Genomic DNA, 14,475 nt, shown 5'->3' with positions numbered 1-14,475 from the left:
GGACAGGGGCCAATTCAGAGACAGCACCAAAGAGCCCTGGGTAGACCCTATGATAGATCCAGTCAGACATGGGGAAAAAGGCAGCAGGCCTGCGTGGGCTCAGAAGACAGACCTGGGGACAGCTTTGGTCCTCCTACTTCCTCACCTATATGACTCTGGTCAAGACACTTAACTTTCAGAGCCCAATTACCTCATCTGAAAAAAGGAAGGAAATATGCCCATCTCACAGGGACACTGTGAGGATTCAATAAAATTGAAGTAAAGCAGTTAGCACAGTGCCCGGCACAGAACATATGCTCAACAAAGTGTCGGCACCATCTTCATCATTACTGAGAGGTACGTCAATGACACTCGCACACAGCAGGAACTCAAATGCTGCCTGAGTGGACAGATGAATGGATAAATGCATAAATAAGTAAACATGAATAAATTAGGGAGTTTTCAAGGATGAGTAATGAAAAAAATGATTGAAAACAGAAAACAGTGACAACCGGGAGGAGGGAGGAAAATGGGAAGGGAAACTGACATGTCAGGAGAGAGAACATCAGTCTTGTTCTTTGGGTCTTCTCTGGGACAAATGTACCTGTGTACTCCAAAATGCACCTGTGGTGCGTACAAAACACATTCCATTATCTCCTTCCTACAGGTGATGGAACTGAGACAAAAGACTCTCCCGAGCCTCAAGGCCAGAAAGCGGCAGGGGGCACATGTGACCCACTGTACAGGTACATGACCCTTCCACAGCACCACGGGGCCCCATCCCATGTCTCAGGACAACTCTGAGTTACATGCTCCCTCGGCCAGGGAGAAGACAAACACTCTGGATTTCTCATCCATTTTCCTCCCCAGTGATATTAAATACTGCTAAAATAGCTAGGAAAATGGGAAGAGAGGACGGAAAACTCTGTGTCTGATAAATAGATTACTAACGGTCTTGGAGAACATTTCGGAATATGACAGGAAAATAGGTAGATTGTTGGGAATTAAGGAGGAAAAGCCTCTTTGGCACCCAGCCTGGACCACGTCTACTCGCTTTGACTGGCACCCCAGCACCATTTGAGCGCGTGACCTCCTCTGTCTCACCTCACCTAAACTTGACCCTGGACTAACCCAACTGTTTGCTCTCCCTGGTCCCCCTGGGAGAGGAGCTGGTTTGAAATCCAGGCAGGCTGACAGCAGGGTTCACACACTTGAACTGAACTGCATTAGGCACCAGCATAGACTAGTTTGGTTGCAAAGAGATAAAACGAAACACGGGGAATGAGCAAGATCCAGCTCTTAGACTGGGGCAAAGTTGTACATCTCTGAAAGCACTGGTAGGGAAGGGATAAGTGTGGACAGAAATCCCTCAGGAAAGGACAGGATCACTGAGTGGGAAATAGAGGCTGGGGAGCTGGAAGCTTGGAAGGCTGGATTCCAGATACACACAGGAACTCAAGAAAGAAGATACATACAGTCTTTTGTTCCGAGGTCCTACTCCTGTATCTGCTTTATGATCTCACACAGAGAGGCCTGAGACCCTAAATGGACTTTCTTTACCTCTCCTCGTTATCCCCAGAAAGGTCTGCAGCCCACTCCCAATCTGCATGCAGTTCCACCACCTCCCAAAGTATCCCTCTACCCCAGGAATACCCAGCCCACCTCCAAAAGGCCCAGACCTCCAAGAGCCAGCAAGGAAAGCTATACAATACACCTCACTTATTTGCAATAAAATAACTTTTGCAGAAGACAACAGCCACTTGAGTGCAATCCTGTACTCAGAAACTGCAACCCTCCCAGGGCTAGCAGGAGTCCTACTAACAGTCCTAACAGTCCTACAGCCTGTTCCAGGTTCCTCCTGGTCCCTTCCCATGAATCCACCACCACGTCCCTGGCACTAGGACCCTGCAGACAGGGAACCCTGAGTCTGCGCTCTAAAGAGAGAGATGCACCATTTCACAACTTCAGCAAAAACCAAAGCAGCCAACAAAGCCACAGCCACCTGGGCTGTGCTGGGCTCTGCCTTTTGGTCAGCTCCCTGGCCACTCCCCAGAAGCCGAGCATTCTGTCCTCTCTCTTTTTAAATCCACGTCATCATCTGATCATAATGGAAATCAATCTCCTCAAGTCACCACGCAAAGGCGTATCCATGGCAACCTCAAGAGGAAGGACACGGAAATGATGCCCAGTGGCTGCAGCAGGAAAAGGTAAGTCCATTTCTCTCCCCTCCGTGCCATCCCACCATTGTCCCGTCACTCAAGTCAGGATTGCACCTTAACTACACATTCCATCACACCAACGGGGAAACACAAAAGGTGAGTGTTTATATAATTCATATAGTTTATATAATTTATGCTATTATATAAGGTTATAGATCTGCCTCGTCCCATAATGGCAGAAAAAGTCTCTTTTTCTGGCTGATAGAGACAAAATCTTTTTTTTTCCTGTGAAATATTCCAATTTTTAAATTAGTTTCAGGTGTACAAAACAATGTAATAGTTAGACATTTATCATTTATACCCCTCACAAAGTGATAACCCCTCTCCCCCAATCTACTACCCCTCTGACATCACACACAGCTGTTACATTTCCACTGTCTCTATTCCTTATGCTGTACTCCGCTTCTTCTAACTACATATATACATATATATATATATATTTATATGTATATACATATAAGATTATGGTTGACATTCATTATTGTTCAGCTTCAGCTTCAGGTGGACAGTGCAGTGATCAGGCATCTACATCATTCTCGAGGGGGTCTCCCTAATGAGACAAGTGTCCATCGGATACCCTACAAAATGTTTACAACATTATTGATTACATTCCCCAAACTGACTTTCGTATCCCCGTGGCCATCTTGTGGTTACCGACTGTGCTTTCTAATCCCCTCACCTCTCCCTCATCCCCACCCCGAGACAAGAACTCTTTTCTCATTCACTGTCTCAGGTAACACGGTCTCAGCCTGCAGCACCACACACTATCAGTCACTTGTCTTTCTAGCAGGATGCTAGGAAATCCCTCAAGGATTTCAGGGTCCCTACGTGGCTGTAAAAAGCCAGCAGCAACACTCACCACACCGCCCTGCCCACCCATGCCACACTCATGCCCACAGACTAGCCTGGTAAGCCTCACTCCTTAGCAGCCCGAGACTATGGACCCTCAAGGTCCAGAAATTGGGAGTTGGAATGAAATTTCTGCCTTTTCTGATGCCTCAGGGGATGGAATGCCATTTCTGCAGAAGAGATTCATCAAACTTAAGCACTACTTACTAAGCCTAAGTAATCCTCCATGCTTCAATTTCCTCTTCTGTAAAAAGGGATAACAATACCGTTCTAACAGGGTTGTTGTAAAAATCACATTAAGAATGACTGAAAAGAGGGGTGGCAGGTTAGCTCAATTGGTGGTGCTCTTAACAACAAGGTTGCCAGTTCGATCCCCAGATGGGCCACGTTGCGCTGCGCCCTCCACAGCTAGATTGAAACAACTATATGACTTGGAGCTGATGGGTCCTGGAAAAACACACTTAAATAAATACAGGTTTAAAAAAAATAAAGTGACTGAAAAGAAATTAAAAGAACGCTTAGTGTGAAGCGCTCAATTATGAAGAAGGAGAGGCTACAGTGCAGGATTTAAGTCAGAAGGTATTCAACACGCTTGGAGCACGTCTCAAGTCTGCTCTCTCTCCCTTTCCTCTGGACAGCTGTTTCAAGCTTCCCTTACTACTTCCTAGTCCCTATTCCTGTCTGAGCCCAAACCAGCACCCTCTCAGCTCAGCAGATAACCTCACTGAGAAAGAAATGGGGCCAATTAGATAAGAATTTCTCTGAATTCAGATGTATCTGCAACCATCATTGCCTCTTTCTTCCTACAGTCTTTCCTTTCTTCCGTCATACCTCTTCAAAGGAAATGATCGCACCCCCCCCCCTCCATCCCTCCTTTTCAGGGCCAACACCTCCAACCCCCTCCGAGGACCTGATTTAACAATGCTCTTTTCTCCTGTGCTTTCAATTGCACCCTCTCTACTGGCTCTTATACATCGTCAGATAACCCAGGCTCACGACTCTTCTAGTCCAGGAAAAACGGCCTCTAGTCTCTGCTACCTCCCTTTCCTTTCCTTCCTTCCTCCCTTCCCGGCCAAACTACTCACGGTGATTACACCCACCCATCCGCACTTCCCATCCACCCCTCAACCCACCTGGCTCCTGTCCCTACCACTCCATAGGCCTCTCACGCTAATCAAGTAAAAGCCCTGGTGACACAACCTTCTAGCTGCCCAATCTCAAGGTGCATTTTCCGAGCTCATCCTACTTCACCTCCCTGTAGCGAGTGAGGCTGCTCCTCTTCCTTCTTCTCCCAGCTTCCTGGACAACACTCTCTCTCACCCTGCGCACCAATCCTCCACGACTCCGTCACCTTCAGCCTCTGTAAGCATGGCTGGGCTCATCCATTCCCACAGATCAACCACCACTTACACCTACCACCCCTAGGCACAGACTCTTCTGAACCTCAGACCCACATTTCCACCTGTACACTAAGTGCCACAGACACCCCCAAGTTCAACATGATCCAAAACACACTCATTACCTTCTCCCCCAAATATGTTCCTCCTCTATATTCCCTCTTTACTACTGGCACCAACCTCCAGCCAAAATAGAAAACTGAGACATCCTCAGCAACTCCTCTCTCTTGTTCTCAATAACCAATCAGTCCTTACGTCAGGTTAGTTCTGGCTCTAGTCTGATTCATCCCCTCATTCCCACCCCCACTGAACTAATCCTTAGTGCAGCCTCAGACCAGGCCTAGGTTATGCCAAGAGTCTCCTGAGGTCCCTGATCCAGATTCTCCCCTTTTAGTCTATTTCCACAGTGAGCTTCCCAAAACATAACCACATCACCTCCCTGGCTAAAACCTTCCAGTGGTGCCCATGCCCACAAAATTGAATCTTCTCAGCACAGCATTACAGGCCATTAAAAACCTGGCCTTGTTATAAATCTAGTCTCATCTATCACCTCTCCTGCGATCTCAAAGTTCTCCCACTTGAATCTACTTATGTTCCCCCTTATGCCTCTGCAAACATTGCAAATGTCACCAGGGCCACTCTCTCTCTCGTCATCTTCGAGGTTCAGCTTGATGTTCACCTCTTTCCTGAGGATTCCCCTGACATCTCCATGTAGTGCTAGTTATTCCCTCCTCTGCCATCACATAGACTTTGAACCCATCTGTTACAACATCTCATTTTATTTAAAATATTGTCTCCCTTATCCTATAATGAATTCCTCCAGAGCAGAGAGGACATCATCTCAGCATCCTAAGCACTGAACACAGAAGACACTCAATGTGGAATAGAAGCCTGTACCAACACTAGGCTCTAGGGGTATAAGCTGGTTCTAACAGCTTTCCCAGAGAGTAGCTCTACCCTTCAAGATCACCACCATGGAGGAAATGACCAGTCATGCCCTCAGCGTGTGCTGGAGCCATTCATTCACACACACACACACACCGGTCATGCCCTCAGTGTGTGCTGGAGCCACACAGACACACACACCAGCAGATGTAGCTCTTTCCTCTCCAGATAGGAGCCTAAGAAACTAAAAATACAGAGACAGCCCCAGGTCCTGCGGAATTTGGTAATGACACTCAATTTCAATCTCATGTGCTTCCAGGGTAGAGGGACCACAGAGACACCTCTAGGCTCTAAGAAAAGTGCAGATCTTCTGGGAAAACAGCTTTCGTGAGGCTTTGGGGTTGACAAAGGTCCAGTCTCTGCTTCAGTGAAGCCCTGTGGGGCTACATAGGAACTTGCGGAGGTCAGACTAGACACCAAATTTGTCCATCAGCCAAGTGCAACTGTTACTAGCCTGAACTTCAAAAGAAAAGTGATATAAAGCCAAATTCAGAGTCTCTAGCGTGGCAAGCCCTAAATACATTTGAATCAGTCTCTTGCTCAGCACCTGCCTCCTTGGGAGACACTGAGGACCCAGCTCTCATTGCCCATGGTATGGGACAAATAACCCAATCCCCCAGCACCACCCAGCAGCTGGAAACAAGACAAGCAACCTGGGAATCCTCTACTACAATCCCTCCCGAACCGTATCACCAGGCAGCGCTAGCAATAATACAGCTGGCAGAGTACAACCTACAGGGGCAGTTGGCCACGGTTATGATTCTCCCAACTCTTCTGACTCCTCCCTAACAACTTCTCCTTCGTACCTTCATGTCAGTCAGGCCCAACTTACTTAGTACTATTGCCTCCTGCATCCTTCCTGTATTCTCCATTACCACTGTCATAATTTTGCTCTGCCACTTAACAGCTTTGAGAATTAAGGCAAACCATTTACCCTCTTTGGAACCTCCACTCTACAACAGAGTAAAAGCTGCTCTGCCCTACCTCACAGGATTATTAAGTCAAATGAGATCATGCCTATGAAAAGTTTTGTAATCTGTAAAATGTTATACATAAATATAGACATTACTATTATTAGCAATCTAAGTTCTCTATTACGAATAATGTGAAGCAGATCTGGCTCCCTGTCTCTCCTTCCCCATTTCCAACCACAGTAAAAAAAAACTATAAACTCTAAAATATTGCTTTGCCCATATACTCACCTGCCCCAAACCTTTCACTAACATACCATTTCTTACTTGAGCCAAACAATCCTGGGTCTGACACATGCACTGTCATCTCTGCACTACTGTCAGCGGCTTAGTATGCTTTCTCTAGTCTTGCAAGCCCCACCCATCCTGCAAAGTCCAGCCAAAGCGCCACTGCACTCCAGCAGAAAGGGTAAGTTTGAAAGAAAGGAATCTGAAACAACATCATGGGAGAATTAAGGGCAATTTCCTTTGGAGAAAACTTGGTAGGAACAGCTGTCATCTAATACTTTAAAGCTGTCATCTAATCCTTACTTCACCTTTCAAAGAGAGATTACACTTTTTTTTTTTTCTATTTGATTCCAAGGGCTAACCTAGGACCACAGGATGGAAGTTGCAGAGATGTATTTCAGCAACAAAAACTTCCTTATTAAACTACCAAGATGAAAGGGGATTACTTATCTGCAGTGAATTTCCCACCGTTAGAAATGTGCAAGCCCAATAAACTGGATGGACTACCATCGCAGCATTTTAGACATGAAAGGAACCTTAGCCATCTAGTCCAGTCTCCTAGTTCATAGGCCTGGACAGGTGAAGTCACTCAAGGCAGCACAGTGTGTTCCAGAGAACAGGAAGCAGAACGTGGTCTCTAACTTTCAATCCAGTAATCTATTCCCTTGGTACCCCAAGTGTGGTCCATGGACCAGCAGCATAACTACTACTTGGGAACTGATTAGAAAGGTACAACCAAACAGAATCTGTATTTTCACAAGATCCCCAGGTCTCTGCACTATTCAAGTTTGAAAAGCCTACACGACTCCTTCCAAACCTTGAGTTTCTAATCCTGGAACGGTATTTCCCAAACTGTTTCAGATGTGAAGCAAAAGCAGCACCCAAGAAACACAGTATTTCCCGCTCAAATCTAGGAAACTCTCCATACCATACTTCCAGCGGGAGAGTCCTGGTAATATCCTTCGTGTAGTGAAGGCTCTGAAATATTCTGCAGTAGGCAAAACTTTGACCATGACGTTTCTAAACATATTTGAGCACAAAATGCCTTTAAAATGTGCATTATCTCTTAACGTCCCCCTAACTCAGGCTTTGGCAGTCCCCCAGGTAAAGAATGTCAAACTACCTCGCCGCTCCTTCACTCTCAGCACCGTAAGCACCTTGATCGGTAGGTGGTCGATGCGGGCTTGCTGCTCTCCTCACTGCAAAATACCAGAGTACGTTTCTAAGTCACTGCCTCTCTAAAGCAGTGGAGTTCCTCACCTGTGTGCTTTACCTGCGGTTCTGCCTAAGGACTGGAGGGATGCAGCAGGACTTCTCCAGGATCACCCTGCTAGTCAGGCGGATGCCAACAGCGGGAGACACTGGCACGCCAAACCCACATCCAGGCCCCCAGGCTTGAGACTTCCACGGATTTTTCTTTTTGTTTTGGGGGATTTTTCTTTTTGGCCGGGGGGAGGGGGGTTGTCATTTTGTGTGACACAAACTTCTCCACCATGTGCCCCCAGGAAACCTGTGGCTCGGAGTGGGTTCAGGGGTGCCTGGGACGCGCCCAGGAAAGGAGGGTGGCCCCGCAGTTCCGGAGGAATTCGGAGGAGCAATCACACTGATCCCGGGAAAACACCGCCCGACTGACAACTCGGGTGGGTCGGACCCGCGCGGACACCGCCGGGCGCCCACCCCCGCCGCGGCCCACCCTGCCATCCCCTGCCCCGCACTCCGGGCTCCACGCCCCCCAGGCCAGCGCCGAGCCCCCAGTCCACTGCCGGGAACCTCGCGAACACGCAGGGGGCGGCGGAGGGGACGGTTGGCAGCGTCGCCGCCTCCGTACCTGTCGACTCAGGGGCTCCGCGCCCGGCTCCGGCCCCACCGGCGACCGACGCCCAAGACCTTGCCAGTCCCGCCCCGCCCCGCCCCGCCCGCGTGGGCTGCCCGACGCGTCGCCCGACCCCTCTAGGCCCGCCCCAGACCCCGTCGCCCCATAAGCTCCAAAGGTGCTCCCACTCCAAGGAACACGCTACTCTTCCCCCAAACCAGCCGGGGTTAAAAACTGAGCGCTGAGCGCGGCCGAGGAGACATCGATCAGGCACAAAGATGGACACCTGGAGCGCAACAGGCGCGTGCGCACTGTGCCTGGGAGGCGGATTAGGACCACGGTGCGGAGGCGTGTCGTAGCCACCGCCCCCTGCCGGCGGATAGGAGACATCGCTCAGGGGTGGGAGGTCTCGTTTGTAGCGGGCACATGGGTCCCCCGGAGAGTCGCTCAGCTTTTCAGTGCTAAACTACTAATTAAAACAATAGTGATATGCCGTATCTCGTCAGTTAGCTTGAGGGGAAAAAGAATTAAATTTTGCTGCTACTCAATGTTATCCATCATATGGGGATACAGGCATTTTCATGCCCTTATGCGAATGTAAAACAACGCAAATTCACATAATGACATTTTAGCATTTTTTTATTTAAAAAGAGAAAACATGAAGAAGTACAAACTCCTTGACCCAGTGCACCCACTTCTAATAATGTAGCCGAAAAAATGAAAGACACAATAGAGCAAGTGTGCAAAGACATTTGTATAACGATATTGAGAGAGCCAGGATTTGATAGACAATGGGCTCCAATTCTAACTGCAGTTTACTGGCTGTGTGAGATCTTTGGTTGGTTACTTAACCTCTTCATGCCTGTGTTTCTTCATTTGTAAAATGAAAATGTTAATGATAGTATCTATATTATTAGGTTGTTGGGAAGATTGAATGAATCTATCTAAAGAGCTTGAAATATAGCTATTGTGATGTTTGTCTCAGTTAATCTCAGATTGAAAACCTGAAAAATCCGTAAAGTTGGTGATGGGGTGGAGGTGGGGGGGGGCAAATGGTAGAAAAGATGAATTGGGCAACCTTTCCACTACTGCCCCTTTTTTCCCCATTTCATCTTCTAAATATTTCCAATTATTATTCTGAATAGATAATGCATTTGCTAGATCCCAAAACCAAAACAATATAAAAAGTATGCATTCAAAAGCCTCCCTTCAACTCTTGTTTCCATCCACTCCTTCCCCATTGCCCACTACAGGTAACCCTTATTCGTTTCTTTCTTGTCCTCTCAATGTTTTATGTAAATGCAGGCAAATATGAATATATCATCTTACTCCTCCCATTTCTTGAGCAGAAGGTAGCATACTATACACACTTGCACCTTACTTTCTTCACTTAACAATACATCCTGGAGATCTTTCGAAATCAGTAAGTAGAGCTCTTCCTCATTCATTTTTTTCAGCTGCATAGTATTCTATTGCATGGATACAATTAACTCATTAACCAGCTTCTTCTAGTGGGATATTTTGTTTCCATTCTTTTGCTATTGCAAACAATGCTGCAGTGAATCCCCTTGTACATATGTGGGATATTTTGTTTCCATTCTTTTGCTATTGCAAACAATGCTGCAGTGAATCCCCTTGTACATAAGACATTCCATATGTGAACAGGTATATCTGTAGGATAATTTGGGTCAAATAATAAATGCATCTATAATTTTAGTACAAATAGCCCCCATCCCCTTAATTAAAGAGAAATGGCATGAAAATAGATTTAAAGATTTTAAAAGGCACTACATACAAACGTTTTTTATTGTGGGAAAACATACATAACATAAATTTTAACTACTATTAAGTGTACAGTTCAGTGGCACTAGTACATTTACTTTATTGTGCAACCATCACCACTATCCATCTCCAAAATTTTCTCATCTTTCCATACTGAAACTCTGTACCCATTAAACGGGACTCCCTTTTCTCCTTAACCCTTGGTAACAAACATTCTACTTTCTGTCTCTGTGAATTTGACTATTCCAAATACCTTATATAAGCAGAATCACACAATATGTGTTCTTTTGTGTCTGGCTTACGTCTTCAAAGTTCATTCATGTTGTACCATGTGTCAGCATTTCCTTCCTTTAAAGGCTGAATAATATTCCATTTAATGTATGTACCACATTTTGTTTATCCATTCACCCATCTATGTACATGTGTGTTGTTTCTACCTTTTGGCTATTGTAAATATGCACATATTTTTTAAATATAAGTACATATCCCATTTATCCCATCCCAAAGATCCCTACCCAAAGCAACACTTGATGCCAGTTTTTTGTTTGCTTTTTCAGAGTTGGTCTCTGAAAACTTAAGCATTGTAGATGCGAACAGCATCTTCCTATACACACTGTTCTGAACCATATTTTTATCTCCATTGGACAATGTATCTTAGAGGTTATCCATATTAGTACATATTGATCTGCCTTGAAATTTTTTTAAGTGTATTTTCTTATTATTATTTGAGCTGGAGTCATCCTTCTCAGTGTCTCTAACAACTTTTAACAGATGTGCTGAGTTTTCATGTGAAGCTGCCAGGCCTCAGATGGAATGGGGGTGAGGATACAGGAAAGACCCAGATGCTTCTCAGCACCATGAAAGGGGGGTACCAATGAGTCTAAAGAACAGGACATGCTAATGGGGGAAATCTTTTTTCTTTTATATCGGATTAGGCTAAGTGGTTCAAGGAAAATTAATGTTGTCTTTGTCCTATGTGTTTTTTCACAGGCGCCAGTCTGAGGCTTCCTCTGATGGGGAATCCTGAACAGGACCACTAGGACTCCAAATTCCAGTTTGCATGACTGGAGCCCATCCTCCCAACCTGTGGTGCTGAATAGAGATGATCTGTGCTCGCTTGGGTAGAATCCTAGGCATTCCAGAACATGGGAAGGGAGCAAGAAGGAAACCCTCCCCTTGAGGAAAGGAATGCTGTTTTCCAGAGGGTGGAGGTGGTTTTCAGGCTGAGAGACTTGCAGATGGGATTGGATAGAGGCAGAGAGAAATCAAAGGTGACAAAGCCAGATCCGAGAGAACAGATGCGGGGGAGAGAAGCATCGAGCTTAGTGATACCAACACTGACCAATAGGAATAAAAATGGAAGTGTTTAAATTGTCTTAAACTGAGACGTAGGCTAATAAATTTTACAGGTTTTTTTTGAGAAAATTATTAAAATTAAATTTCATAAGCCAGCTACACATATAATCTTAATTTTCTAGCAGCTATAATTTTAAAAAAGTTAAAAGGAACAAGTGAAATTGATTTAACAAGATATCCAAACTATGGTGAACACACAATGGGATTTATAGACGATGTAATACAGAATTGTACACCTGAAATCTCTGTAAATTTACTAACAATTGTCACCCCAATAAATTTAATAAAAATAAATAAGTAAATAAATAAACGAACTACACAAAAAAAAAAAAGATATCCAAACTATCATTGTTTCAATATGTAACACATACAAAAATATTAATGAAATATTTTACTTTTTTTGTACGGTCTTTGAAATCCAGTGTTTATTTGGCATTTACAGCACATCTCTATTCAGGTGGTAAAATTTTCACTGGAGCTACTTGATCTGGTTTAGATTTTATAAAATTTCCAGTTGAAGTAGATTCATGTATGCAACATGTTTCAAACATATTTAGAATATTTCCAATAACTGGATTGATATACATTTTTGAACTTAAATATTACTTAATTAAAATTAAATAACATTTAAAATTCAGTTCCTCATTAGCCACATTTCCAGTACTCAGTAGCCACACGTGGCCAGTGGCTTTCATATTTGCATGGTCTAGAGACAGAACTTCAACCCTTGCTACACTTTCATGAGAAGGCCTGGCCTTCAGGAAAGAACCTAATGTGTACTCATCATTGCTGGCTTTGTTATCACACACTGGGAGAGTGTAGGGAGAGAAGGTGGCCCCGGGAGCACCAGATTTGTTGCTCCCCATTTTTTTCTGGAGTAGAAGTGGGGAGTGTGAGGATGGTCCCTCAGGGACCTCGAAGACTGTGTAATAAGAAGAATCCACAATGTAGGACAAGCCAGACCAACCATAAGAAGTTATTCTGACAGTGGGGACTTAGGACCACACAAGTTCTATTGTAGAAATCTTGGGAAAAACCATATATACAGATAGAGACTTTTTGTTAAAACAAATATCAACCCTTGAAAAGAATACAAGATCTCATTAGATTCTCTAAATTCAGGAATACAAAGATGTCCAATAATTCTGATTCTAATCAACATTGTATTTTAGGACATAACTAATACAATAAGGTAAGAAAAAATATAAAGATAGAAAGGAAAAAATTAAACTCATTAAACTCAAAATATAACTTTTCACAAATGATAAAATGACCTACATAGAAAATGCCAAATTAATCTGAAAATGATTACAATTGGTAAATATATATATATTAGGAATTCCAGTGAAGCTAGCGGATTAGGTAAACATTGCATTTGCCTCCTCGTATGACCACATCAAAATTACAACTAAACTACAGAAAAACCATCATTGAGAAACACCTGAAGTCTAGCTGAACAGAAGTCCTATATCTAAGGACACACAGAAGAGGCCTCCACAAGATGGGTAGGAGGGACGGAGGCATGAATGGGCTGGTCCCACATCATGTGTGGTAGTTAAAGCTCAGGAGGGATATTTGGCCATGGAGGTGCCTCTTGAGGAGCGAGGGGTCCCAGCCTCATGCCAGATGCCCCAGCCCAGACGCCCAAAGCCTGCAGAGATTACAGACATTGGGATTTTCAGTTACAGTATATAAAATGAATATGTTTAATGTGTTTTTTAAAAACATAAAGGGGGCTTTAAATATAAAGAAGGAACAAGAGATTATAAAAATTGACTAGATAGATTGGCAGAACAACCAATTATAAAATATAATAATACAATATAATAATTATAATACAAAGTTATTAGATAGCATAAACAAAAGATTAGTCACAGACGTTACACTACAATAAAAAGCCTTTCAAAGTAAGAGGGAACAAGCATTTATTTGAGATTAAAAAAATAAAATAGCTGTTTGAGAAGTGCTGATTCAGGCAGACATCCAAATAGTGTTCCAATTAGGAGACAAAGGCAATGAGAAATAGGAGAAAGAGGAGAACAATTACATCAATAGAAGAAAGGCATTTTTATTGGTTCAGATAAGCTAACATTGTGATGTTAATTCTAAACAATATTTTTTATTATCAGTCTGGTAGACATCAGACCAGTTGTCATAATATCTGCTTTCTTGTTATCTTGTAAACAGTTCTTTGGGACACAATGTTGCTTTAGGCCCAGTTCAAAGGTTATTTTGCCCTGTTTTAACATTCCAAAGGTCTGAGGCATAAGATGTGCAAGGCTGTTTCTCTGGATGGCAGTTCAATTCCATTTTAAAGTTTCTGCATTTAGATTATTTTTCACATAGCTGAAGAGAGAATTAGGGAATTGGAAAATAGATCTAAAAAAATGAACTGAAATGCAGCTTTAACATAGAAGATGAAGGAAAATGTGGAAGAGAAAAAACATGAAAGAGCAAGTGAGAAAGTCCAACCTTTATCTAATTGCAATTCCATAAAAAAAGAAAGATAATAAAGGAGAGGCTGTATTTAAAGAGAAATACTGGATACATATATATCTTCCAATTCAAGAAATCCAAGGGCTTCCTACCAGGATAAACAAAAAGAAGTACACATCTGGATTAATAATAGTGAAACTGTAGAAAAACAAGGACAAAGATAAAATCTAAAAAGGAGCAAGACAGAAAAGGCAGATTCCTTATAAAACATCTGTTAGGTTAACATCTGATTTCTCAATAGTAACAATAAAGCCAGAATACAAAGAAATGTTTTTTAAAACAAGAGAAAATAACTATCAACCTATAATTCCCTAGCCAGCAAAATGATTCTTCGAAAACAACAGTAAAGTAAAAAAAAAATCAAACAAATGAAACCGAGGAAATTTACTATCATTAGATCCTGTATTAGTTTTTTATTGCCACATAACAAATTACTACAA

General features: G+C 43.5%; 1 protein-coding gene across 13 annotated transcripts in view; it reads right to left on the bottom strand.

Annotated features, from left to right (window-relative positions):
- DCTN1 (dynactin subunit 1) overlaps positions 1 to 8,502 on the bottom strand; it is a 29,653-nt gene extending 21,151 nt beyond the window's left edge. For 5 of the 13 annotated variants that reach the window (XR_013994600.1, XM_081068123.1, XM_081068122.1 and 2 more), the window contains exon 1: positions 8,417 to 8,496. The gene's annotated coding sequence lies outside the window, so the exon portion shown is untranslated. Of the gene's footprint in view, positions 1 to 7,711; positions 7,788 to 8,416 lie in introns of all 13 variants that reach the window. The other 8 variants (XR_013994599.1, XM_081068133.1, XM_081068124.1 and 5 more) reach the window with 3 other exon arrangements.
- Between the last annotated feature and the right edge of the window lie 5,973 nt (positions 8,503 to 14,475).

Source organism: Rhinolophus hipposideros, assembly GCF_964194185.1.
Source record: "Rhinolophus hipposideros genome assembly, chromosome: 12".
In the NCBI taxonomy this organism is placed as follows: domain Eukaryota; kingdom Metazoa; phylum Chordata; class Mammalia; order Chiroptera; family Rhinolophidae; genus Rhinolophus; species Rhinolophus hipposideros.
This window is presented reverse-complemented; position numbering and strand designations above follow the sequence as displayed.